The sequence below is a fragment of the Montipora capricornis genome, chromosome 4 (genome assembly GCF_036669925.1).
Source record: "Montipora capricornis isolate CH-2021 chromosome 4, ASM3666992v2, whole genome shotgun sequence".
NCBI lineage: Eukaryota > Metazoa > Cnidaria > Anthozoa > Scleractinia > Acroporidae > Montipora > Montipora capricornis.
The window spans coordinates 38,442,963-38,455,462 of record NC_090886.1 but is presented as its reverse complement, the minus strand read 5'-3'; the positions used below and the strand labels follow the sequence as shown (position 1 = coordinate 38,455,462).

Genomic DNA, 12,500 nt, shown 5'->3' with positions numbered 1-12,500 from the left:
AATGCACTATTGACTTCCAATTAGAAACCCCTTAGCACAGCTTCATTTAGATGCTGGTCTGGCCCGGACTTTTCAAGAATATTTATGAAGACTGTCTACAATCACTCATGAGATCAGAAAAGGATTGTTGAATATGTGCAATTTCCCAGAGTTACGGAGGGCACTTAAATAATAATAATAATTGATTATTTTCGGCTTTTAGGGAAGGATTTCAAGCAATTTACATCTCCATTTATTTTTGTGGTAGTAGTGCACACTACACACAATGTCACCGGGTTGTGAGAGTGAGTGAGTGAGTGAAAATTTGGTCCCTTATTGTTTAGTTAACATAGTTTTGAAATCCAAAGAAAAATAAGAATTGGTATTTCAGGTCACAGGGGCACTTTATAGAAATAAATACAGCTTTTTAGAAGACAAAGGACTGATGTGGGACCTCGTGAAAATGAATGGAAATGAGAGAATTCACAATAGGATACGCCAAAAAAGCTAAAACCAGAAGAAATGAGGAACAAAAGCTACAAAAGCAATTAAATGATCTATTGTCTAAGTCGGAACACTGTAAAAACAACCCATTGCTCCGAAAAAAAACACATACAGATTACACAATCGAGATTAAAACGAATAATGGAACAAAAAGTGAAGGGCGCAATGGTACGCGGGAAAGCAAGGTGGGTCGAGCATGGTGAAAAAAAACACTAGGTATTTCCTCATTTTTGAAAAAAAGAAAATACGAAGAAAAGAATATTGTTAAGTTGAAATTAAACGATGGAACCGAAACAAAAGATCAGGGAGCCATTCTAAGAGAAGAAAAGAAATGCTACACGACGAGGCAGATAACATCAACACAGGAAGTCCAGAGAGTAATCAGTGTTCGACACTTCGTGTACTCTTTTACTAATTTTCCCTTTAGGCAACCAGTTTCGTTTTCTTGGTTGCCCATGGTTTTTTTGCGGTTGCCCACCTTCTACAGACCTGTTGCCCATTAAGGAGGCTTGTAAAAATGTCAATTTTGTGTAACGTGTGTTTGTAAAATGGGTTTGACAGACCAACGTGACTCCTGCTGTGTCCATTGTGTTCTAGTAACCTTCACAGTTTTGCTTTAACAAGCATATCTTTAAGCACTGCTCCTTTTTTGTAAGAGACCAAGGGAGCATTCCTTGAATTTCTCTTTGAGATTAGGCTGGTTTGAATTAAATGCCATTTGTCCAACAGTGTGTTTATTAAGCCTTTCAAAGCTGGTTGAAATTGCGCGATAAAAGGTACAATGTTCGATATCAAAGTATCGAAGCGCATTTGGCCGTGCGAAACTGGGTTCCATTGTGACAAAAATTCTTTTCCAAGATGTTCCTCCTTCCAATCTGTTTTGAGACTTGTACCAAGTAATTATTCGACCTATTCAGTAATTTATTACAGTAAAATTAAGCACAAATACTAGCTAATTTGTGTATATTAGGGATTTTATTCATTTATCTATTTATTTATTTAATTTGTTAGCACTGCTTGTAATGCATCTGTATTTATTGTTTTTTCGTTCCTTCTGTTTCTTCTAGTTTAATCATATGTGTATGTATTTTTTTTGGTTAGTTGTACAATCAATTAAAAGATAATAATGAAAATGAAAATTTAAAAAACAACATCTAAGCTTTGAATTCTTCTGCGAATTATCTTGTCAATAATCTGAATTCACTTTTTTCCATCCACGACTTAAACAGATCATTGTTAACCCCTCAGAAACGAACATAAATTTATGTAAATAACGCTCCTGTTGCTCACGGGAAGGAATAAAAAAGGTCCTTGGAATTATCATACATCACAAGCCTGTATTGGAAACCCTACATTACTGCTGTTTGCAGCAAAGTCTTTAAGTTTTTTGAATTTTTCTCAGAGTAAACAAGCTAGCTTCCCTCCTCTATCTCAAAAGCTGGATAGACTTCTTTCAGATTCTCCATTCTTAACATACATTACATGTATCTACAGTACTATGGGCATCTACTTATGCCTTACACATAGAAAGACTATTTTCTACAAAAGCAACCTACCAGCTTCTGTTTCCGTATCTTAAATCACAAAGTAAAGTAAACTTAAGCAAAAAAGTAAAGCAACCATATAAAACGTCGGTAACTCGTAACAATAATTCAACTGACCAACCTGAGGTCCACGGTGCGCTCATTTACTCCCCCCTCTCCATCAGTGCTCTGTTTTACGGGTATTTAAAGCTACTTAGCTACACGGCAAGGAAAAAAGTCGAAACAAGGATGCGAGATCCGGGAATCGAACTCAGGACCTCTTGCACCAAGGCCGCGCACTAACCGACGGTGCCATCCTCGCTCCTACTAGCCATAAATAAGCACGGACCACGGTCCGACTGAATGTGTCCGTACTGAAATGAAAATGTTTTTACTACGGCGCGACGGAACGTTAGATTTTACCTCTTAATTTGCAAGTTTTCGCTCACTAACCGTTGCAAAGAGAAGGAAAAACATCACCACTGGAATAAAGGGCCTCGTTATTCTTCAAAAGGTGAGTATTCACATGATTTTGCTGACAATACTTTGCTGGTTTGCTGTTTTCCAGTTGTTGGTTTTTTTGAACTGTTGACACGTACGCCGTTGAACTTAAAACAACTTACACTGAGAAGCAGTTTTTTGAACTCGGTTTTTCGGTTGACATCCGTTATTTTCTTTGGAGTTCTTTTTCATAATCTCATTCTACTTTGCTTCATTTAAGAAAATACGGATTTTTAGCTAAAATAGTCAAGCAAACAATCGCAACGCTATGGAGTTTGCATGAACTGATGTTAACAAGTTTTTGCTTGTGTAAGTTTTGCATTGATTTGTGAAGGACTTGACGGAGAACAAAGATGAATCCTTGAAATGATAAGATATGAAGGCAGAGACAGATGTTTGAGTATTTTTGACAAATTTTTTCCCTCCAGTTTCAAGAACTTTCGTTCAATTCTTGACAAGACAGCATTTTAATACGTAGAACATTATTCGCCTTTTTTGTAAGAATTTTTCAAACATTGTTTAGTTTGTTTAGTTCATTTCTCTGTGCTCGCTATGAATTGTAACTGTTTTTTACTATATTTATTGCACCACGAGATATTTGAAGTTCTGTTTTATCGTTAATCTATCATTTTTCTCTGAGCGTTGCGAACAGTGCGCTTTTTCAGTTATAAGTTAATTTCAACTGTGATAGTGCGAGGTAGAGCGCGTCGAAAGACTTTTTGTAAACCAGTTTGCCATGTTCATTTTCAGAAAAAAAAAGCTGAAAAAATAAATACGTTATTCACCGGCTTAGGTCGGTCCGTATAAAGAAAAACTGTGCCCTGGGCCTTGAGTAAGTCCCTCGGCCTGCGGCCTCGGACCGTACTCAAGACCTCGGGCACAATTTTTCCCTATACGGACCTCCCAGCCGGTGAATAACATAAACTTATTTAACTCATTCTTGTTTCAACCTGCATACTCTGTAAAACCTCTATCTGGTATCAATTTGCAATAAATTTACAAGCTCCAACTAACTGGAATGACAATTATTTGAAACGAAGTTTCTGTTATATAGAGTGTTTTCACGTGACGTCACGGCGGCCATGTTAATGTCCCTAAACAAAGGAACGGCGGCCATGTTGGTGTTCCCCCCCCCCTCCCCCATCCCTAATCCTCCGGGAATTGAGCTCTTTTATCATGCAAATGTTTTCTTTTGTTTGGATGGAAAAACTTGGTTACTGATCACGTGTGTGAAAACACTCTATAGCGGGGTCTGTTTGTGGAACAATTTGCCCCAATACTTAATAAATACAAAAGCTGTTGGGCACTTCAAACACATACAGTAATTAAGCAGGTATCTGGCATATCGGATTCCCACACATCAATCATGTAAAACAGTTGTAAAGCTTTTTTTCTTTTACTTTTTTTCGTAGCTTAATAAATGATTTTCCGTGTTTTAAATATAGATTACTTGCTTACCTATTTACTCTACTGTAATGATTCAAAAAAATAAAAAGGGGTTTACTTGTTCATTAAATACCGCCCAAAAAAAGGCGGTAGTAGTTTTTACAGCTCACAGAAAGTTTTACAGGTTACTTTTGTAAAAATGATAAAACATCACCCTAACCCTTTATTAATATTAAGCCGTAGGCCTAAAAACAGTTATTTTGGGCTACCGTTACATTAGGAGCTGTTAAGACAACAACCTGTAAACCTGACCTTTGACCTGTAAAACATACCTGCCTCAAAAACGGAAGATTTTAAACTCTGACAGTTTCAATGACTGTCAGCCATCTTTATCAAAACTAACAAGGTGAATTTTATGAATTGTTAAATGTGACCTTATGTGAGAAAACTAAACTGAAACTTAAAATGTAGTGCAATGTTAATTATAATTAAATCAAACAACAACGTTTCGACTGTTCAATGGTCATGTTCAAGTTGAAGGATAAAATTTTAACACAAACTTAAATAAATATACACTATAATGAATTGGAAGAATGCTTATGAGATACTGACTAAACTATATACATAGAAACAATATGAGAAGATCGAGGCAAGAATGATGAAAGAAACACTAAGGTGAAAGAGACAATAATTTATTAAAAGTGAAATGATTAAGTACATAACTTTGCGCTGTTTGTTCAGTTTGGGTTAAAGATTACGAATTGAGTAAAATGCATTTTAAATGGGCCGGACATCAGAATTGTCTTGCTGTGCAAAGACCAGAAATCAGCAAATGCAGTAAGACACCTGGTCCAACTCACTGATCTCAGCCGAAAGATTGATGCCGATGTCCAGCCCATTTTAACAAGTCACATGATCAAAGGACAATTAAAACTCGAAAAAACACAAATCTCCAATTGTAAAACAACAAAACGTTGTCTATTATTACAAGTGTGGTCTGTGTGATGCAGACTGTGGGCTTTCCGAGTCCACACCTAACATCAATGTGTGGAGAAACATAAGCGATCAACAATCTGCAACCACATAAAGGACGAGCATGGAAAGGATCCTTAGACCATGGAAAGAAATTTCAAGATTTTGAAAAAAATGTCAGAGTAAACTCGACTGTTTGATTTTTGAAATGCTTTTTATTCGTGAACTTAGTTAAACCAAAACTTAATTAGTTAATTAGTTATTTACTTCATTATTTCACTTTTAATAGTCTCTTTTGCCTTAGCCTTTCATTTATCATTCTTGCCGCTATTTTCTCATATTCTTTCTATGTAAATATTTTAGAGTTTTAGTCAGTATCTTCAACTCTTACATTAGGAAAGGGGTACAACTGATTATATATAGGCGCATGTTAAAATTTTACTCTTCAACTTGCTTTTTCACCTAAACTTTTATACTAAAATCAGTTTCAAACAATTTCTTGATTTAAATCAAACAAGGTGCTGAAGTTTTCATTTTTCAAGGTCTACAGTGTATTGTTAAATGAACTAGGACATGTATATTATCCATTCCAATTTGCTAGCTTGATAAGTTTCTTCAACATTCAAAAGAGTATATTCACAAAGTAATAAGAAGCAGTAACGGTATCAGTATATATCAATAACAATTTAAAATACTTTAAGAATTGAAAGAAGCTATTTCTCTTGTGAAAAGGTTCAAATTCCAAGCAAATACTTCAACCTTGCATGTAGAAGGTGTTTCAATCAATATTTATATCGATCATTTCCATTTCACACTAACAATGTGCCCTTAGAAAAATATTTTTCCATTACAGAAGTGCTACTGTCTATGTATTTTGCTCTTATAGGCAGATAAGTTGGAACAAGCTTTGACAAGACGTGGCAAAATGCTTCAGCGCAAGCTGATGTTGAAAAGTTGATCTACCAAGTTTTAGTATGTGGTCTGTTCATTCGAACATCAAGGCTCCTTTTTAGTTCATAGATGACGTAACCATGCCATGAGGTATAGGAGGCACTTGGATGGCACTCACTCACTCACTTCGCTCCAACATTATTGATCTACATGTATTAATCTACATACAGTATTAACTCCGATTAAACACTTTTCCTATATGTCCCATGCTACGTTTCACTTTTGTCCTAGAGTTGTTTTGCAAAGGTTTAAGGTGGGGGGAGGGGAGTCTGTTGTTTTGATCGGCAGGTCCTGGAGTGGATGCTACCCTTCTAGCTGAGTCAACTTTTTTTCTCATGTAAATGGTTTGCCACATTTTGCGAGTAAGTGTAGGAATTGTTGGCTTGCCCAGGGTAGTTTGGGTAGGTGGGTGACCTTTCTACCCGGAACAACTTTTCTCCACATAAACGAGGCCTTCATTTAGACAGCTGAGAAGTTGTCGATTACAGCCATCAATCTGGGCCCGGTTGTTTGAAAGCCGTTTAACTTAATCCAGGATTAGCGTGAACTTTTGTTCCATGTTTTTAACTTTTTGGTGAAACTTTCTTTTGCTTATTTTTGTTTTTGAGTATTGACTTCTTCTAAAGTAAAGTTTTGCAAAATATCAGCATTGAACAGCATTTAGGAGTAGAGAAATAAAGTCCTCGGTTAATTTTTAATCTGGGATTAGCATTAACCGGCTTTTGAACAACCGGGCCCTGTTCAATAATTATTCATTTCTATGAGTGCTTAGTACATGACAGGCATTATTTACTCTAGAGGCTTTATTTACCGTGCAGAAAAATTCTGTAAAATACACGCTAGTATTACTACATGTGAGCCGACATATGAAACATGGTATACATACAATAAAAATTTATTAAGTTAACAGAAATATAAGAATAGATGAGAAACTAATGTATGTGCAACAAAAAACACGGGATAAATCGAAGGAGCCGATGAAATGTAAAATACATATGTTCATAAAGTACAGAGTACCTGTAGAGTATAATTTTATCTACATGTATAAGTGAAGTGGTGGTTTTTGCTATCATCATTTTTTAGATATGAATATAGTTGAGATAGGTAAGTTTTTTTTCAGTCTTTTGTGGCAGAATATTGAAACGTCTTTAGTCCTATGGTACACCGTAGTTTTAATTAGCAATAGGAATATTGAGAAGGGAATGGTCTCTTCGGTCTGTTTCGAAGGCTAGCTCATGACTGTGATTTTAACAATCTGAAAATCAATCGTAACTGTTGAAACCTTCTTCTATTTTGAAGAAAAAGAAGGCGATATTTTTCCCTTTACCCAGTGCGAACATGTCACGTTTTTGTGCGTGGTGCTTGGTTTTGTAGCCTTTCTAGTTTGTCCTCTATCGCTTTCGAGCAAATCATCCATATTTTGGACAGGCCCACAAACTTTCAAGAGACTGATATCTCACTCAAAATGCAACAAACAAAGATTCTTACCTTCTGTAAGTGAGTTTTAGCTCACAACAGCTCGAATCTTCTGAAACTCTAGGACAATTCCGTTGCATGAGTTCTTTGGGTAAGTACTTCATGTATCCCTTATTTTAATGTAGCTAGTTAAATCTAGCCCGCTCACCAAAAAGCCCGAGGACTCTGGGTACGAGATTGCTTTAGTCACGCAAGCGAGCCGAAGGAAGAATGGGGATAAAAGTGTAATTTCTGACGGTCGAGTGAAATGGGAACGAGTTAGTCAGGAATTGAATATTCTGACGCACGACGTAGAGTACCGTAGGTGGCTACGGGATAGGTTAGGACTATTTAGGAGTTTGGCGGGAGTTTTTCGTCATTCTGTGTTTGTCAGTCGCTAATGCTTTAACTTTATTCTTAACTTTTGAACTGCGCTGTCTGCTTATCTTTCCTTGTGTATAGTAGTATACCCTTTCCTCGGGGTTTGGTGCCGTTGCATTAGACGAGGAATACGTTTCCACATATTTTTGGCTCCTTCTAAAGGGCGGCTTTTAGTGGTGTTTCGTATCTGGCACGGCACTGTTGCTTAGTTTATTCCTACAGTAATGCAGTATATTTTGTCCATTTTCACGGGCAGTGTTATCTGATGTCCAGTTTGTAACCAAGTCAGGTAAACGAAGGTCATTTTGTTCAGCAGACTGACTGACGTGCCCGCAATAAACTATTTTCACATTGAAGTTTCGCGTTGGTGTAGTCAGAATTTCTGCGTGTATTGTAAATACTCTTTTTCTTTGGCCATCTCAGTTTTATCAGGAATAATTAACAATTATTGTACGAGGGCGCACTGGATATGAAGCTGGTTATAAACATTTTATCCAGAAAGACCGAGTAGAATAATTGTTTTATTAAAAACTCCATGGTGTTCCCGGGGGTAGTATTATTGACTAAAGCATTGATTTCTGCCCCGGTCTGTTCCGGTCTGAAACGGCTTATGTCGGCCATTTTTTCTCAGAGCTGCAAAAATGCTGACGCGTTCTTCGACCATGGTAGTAGAAATGATAGCGTGTGTCCGGCGAGCCAATGAAAATGTTGGAAATCCGATATCAAAATTAATACATAGGTGATTACTTCTTTGCACTGATAGATGTTGGTTGGGGGACAAACAAGGCATTAATTACAGTGAATGTATGGGAATTTTCTCGACTTTGAACCATAATATTATAAATCCTTTAAGGTCTGACGATTGTGGATAGGGAGAAAACCTCTCAAAAAGCACTTATATTGAGATTATTTTCGTGAAGTATGACGATCCGAATCGGTGGTTGTAATACTGTCATCCTCCTTACCGTAGATAACTCCTGTTTGTTTTTTTCAAGGCGAAAGAAGTAGAACCCTAGGCTGAAAACCTTTTTATCTGAGATTCGTGATTCTTTCTACAATGCGACTGTAAGAGAATGCCTGTGTGGCGCTAAAAACTAGGGTTTGCTAGCTTTTTAGGTTAAGGAGGGATCTTAGCTCTGAAAAAAAAGTCTTTGAGAGATTTGTCCTTCCTCTAAGCGACGATGGGGGCATTCGGAAAAATTCGTGTTGCGACATGTGTTGAATGGACTGGCCAAACGCACGCAACATATCGCAACAGGGTGGCCAAACGTACGCAGCATGTTGAGCCCAACAATGTTGCAAGATGTTGTCTTGAAATGTTGCGAGCGTTTGGCCAGGCCTTTAGCCCACATACCAACCGCCCAAAGGGGTTTATTTACTAAATAAGTATTTTGACTGTTGTCTTGTTCCTAATAATTTTCTTAAAAACTATTGTGGAATACGTGTGTTATTTTGTGGGATACCAGTATCCTTTCTTGCTAGACAGCCAAACAAACAACGTGACTTCCCAGTATGGAAAGCCATAACTTTCTAATGTAATCTTAACTTTATTCGTTTGGTCTTGAGGTTGTGGAGTTTTGTCATAGTGTACTGTGGCAAAATTACTCTGCATGTGGTGTGGTTTTGTCATTAGGTGACGAGGTTTTGTTATTATATGACGAGGTTTGCTGCTTACGTGTTGAGTTTCCATCACGATGTGTTGAGGTCATCTTTTGACGTTCTGTGTTTATAATCACAAAAAAGGAGAAACTCGACGTCATGAAAGAACCTTACCACATAAAATGTAAACACAGCACGTCAAAGGAACACCTCAACACATTATCGTAACCATCAACCCTCGACACATAATGACAAAACCTTACCACATAATAACAAAACCACACCACAAGACAAAACTTCAAGACCAAAAGAATAAAGAATACTTACGAAAGTTATGGCTTTCCATACCTCAGCGTGCATAGCATGGGGTATTACCGGACGGTCACCCATCCAGGACACGACACTATCACATGAGATCGAAGTTATTTGTGCCAGAACAAGATTGAATGGCATCACAATCGATACCCGAGGGATTTCCCGCAGGACTGACAAGATCAGAATGCGTTCTCGAACGCAAAAAAACCCACAAGTCTATTCCTGTTTTTTACGATCGACAATATTTCGAACTCGTTTCGCGGTTTAACTTTAATTAAGAGGGAAAATAAGATGCAGGGCCGTCGTTGTTATGACAGAACATACCCTTGTTCGAAAGGACAGTTCATTGAAAACACTCGAAAGCATAGTGACTTGAATATAGCTGGCGAAACCTGAATATTAGCATCCAAAGGAGTAAATCTACCGAACAGTATAGGGATTACCGGCAGGAATGAGTTAAACCGACCTAAAGGAGAGTTTCGGTGAGTTATGTACCGATCGTATTCGAGATCGAACAATTCGGATTCCGTGTTTATATACATCAGGGCCCGGTTGTTCAAAAGCCGATTAACGCTAAACCCACATTAAAAATTAACCAAGGAGTTTCTTTCTCCACTCCCAGATGGTGTTCATTACTGATAATCGGCCAAACTTTACATTAGAAGAAGTCACTCTTGAAAGACACAAATAAGCAAACGAAACTTTCACCAAAAAGTTAAAAACATGAAACAAAAGTTTACGCTAACCGTGGATTAAGTTAATCGGCTTTCAAACAACCGGGCCCTGAAAGAGTTCTGAGTTAACCTCAAGTAAATAAAGCAAAATCTATTGTCGTATTCAACTACAAAAGAACGGTGTCTAAAAAATATAAAACTACCTGTTTTGCGAAGTGAACAAATGAAGTGCGAATAACTGAACACTCGTATGCCTATCGTGACTAAAAACAAGGGCGCCACCTTCTGGAAAATCCAAGTCACGCATTCCAGTTAAAAAGTGCTCTGTTCAGCAAGATCATACTTCAAGGAAAGGTCTTTGATGGGGACTAATTATCCAACGAGTAAGTCAAGTATAAAACCATACACAATCTCGGACGGGTGGTAATACGCGCAACAAACCATCCCAACGCCGTACATTGCTTTGTATTTTAAAGCTTTTTACAAATATTATTCATCAATTATCTTTGAAAAATGTGTGGTTACCCCCAATTTTCTTCTTGGACACTTGTTATGATGTACATTTCTTGTATAATCATAAACCGGGGCAAAAATACCTTTGCATTAGTATGCACCGTCCTTAAAACACCAAATAACGCAAAACCCTCTCTAGTTCAGGTTGACGGCTCCTCAAACGTGATATGATTTTGGTAATGTGCAAGAAGAAGCTCCTTGCTGCTCAACTCCTCCTGGCAAAGCCAGCAGCTGTGTTTTACACTCTGGTTTGAACTACGTTCTTGCAAAGTGCAGGGGCAATGAATCTCTACCTCGTGTTCATTTGCACTTGCAGAACTTTCTCGTGCTTTTTCATGTTTCTTAACACTTCTTCTGTTGCGAAAAGACTTTCTTATTAGCCTACGTTTATTACGCTTTTCTCCAGTATGGAGTCTTTCATGGTTCCTTAAATGTCCTGCTTGGCTAAAGCACTTGCCACATTGTTTGCATTCATGAGGCTTCTCTCCAGTATGGACTTTTTCGTGTGTCCTTAAATTTCCAGCTTGACTAAAACACTTGCCACATCGTTCGCATTCATACGGTTTCTCTCCAGTATGGACTCTTTCATGTGTCCTTAAATGACCTGCTAAGCTAAAGCATTTACCACATTGTTCGCATTCATAAGGCTTCTCTCCAGTATGGACTCTTTCATGCGCCCGTAAATCTCCTGCTCGGCTAAAACACTTGCTACATTGTTTGCAGTTGTAAGGCTTTTCTCTAGTATGGACTCTTTCATGTGTCCTTAAATTTTGAATTTGACTAAAACACTTGCCGCATTGTTCGCATTCATAAGGTTTTTCTCCAGTATGGACTCTTTCATGTGTCCTTAAATGACCTGCTAAGCTAAAGCATTTACCACATTGTTTGCATTCATAAGGCTTCTCACCAGTATGCACTCTTTCATGCGCCCGTAAAACTCCTGCTCGGCTAAAACACTTCCCACATTGTTTGCATTCATAAGGCTTCTCTCCAGTATGGACTCTTTCATGTGTCTTTAAATGACTTGTTTGACTAAAACACTTGCCGCATTTTTCGCATTCATAAGGCTTCTCTCCAGTATGCACTCTTTCGTGTGCCCTTAAATGACTTGTTTGACTAAAACACTTTCCACATTGTTCGCATTCATAAGGCTTCTCTCCAGTATGCACTCTTTCGTGTGCCCTTAAATTACCTGCTACGGTAAAGCACTTACCACATTGTTTGCATTCATAAGGCTTCTCTCCAGTATGGACTCTTTCATGCGCCCGTAAATCTCCTGCTCGGCTAAAACACTTGCCGCATTGTTCGCATTCATGAGGCTTCTCTCCAGTATGGACTCTTTCATGTGTCCTTAAATGTTGACTTTGACTAAAACACTTCCCGCATTGTTCGCATTCATAAGGCTTCTCTTCAGTATGGACTCTTTCATGTGTCCTTAAATGACCTGCTTGGCTAAAAGATTTGCCGCATTGTTTGCATTGATAAGGCTTCTCTCTAATATACACTCTTTTGTGTCTCCTTAAAGCTTCTGCCTTGCTAGAACACTTGCCACACTCTTTGCATTGATAGGGTTTTTTGGCCGTATGAATTCTGGCATGTGTCGTTAAACTTCCTCTTTGACTAAAACCCTTCCCACACTTCTTCCATTTATAGAGCTTCTGTCCAGTATGGACTTCTTTTTTTTTCGTAACACTTTGTTCTTTGTTGAGATACCTTCTTCTCTGTTTATACCACGAACCATTAGTGA

General features: G+C 37.9%; 2 pseudogenes; one reads left to right on the top strand and one right to left on the bottom strand.

The window, feature by feature from the left end:
- LOC138044928 (uncharacterized) overlaps window positions 1-3,178 on the top strand; it is a 6,054-nt pseudogene extending 2,876 nt beyond the window's left edge.
- LOC138046892 (zinc finger protein 420-like) overlaps window positions 1-12,500 on the bottom strand; it is a 35,112-nt pseudogene that overhangs the window by 8,744 nt on the left and 13,868 nt on the right.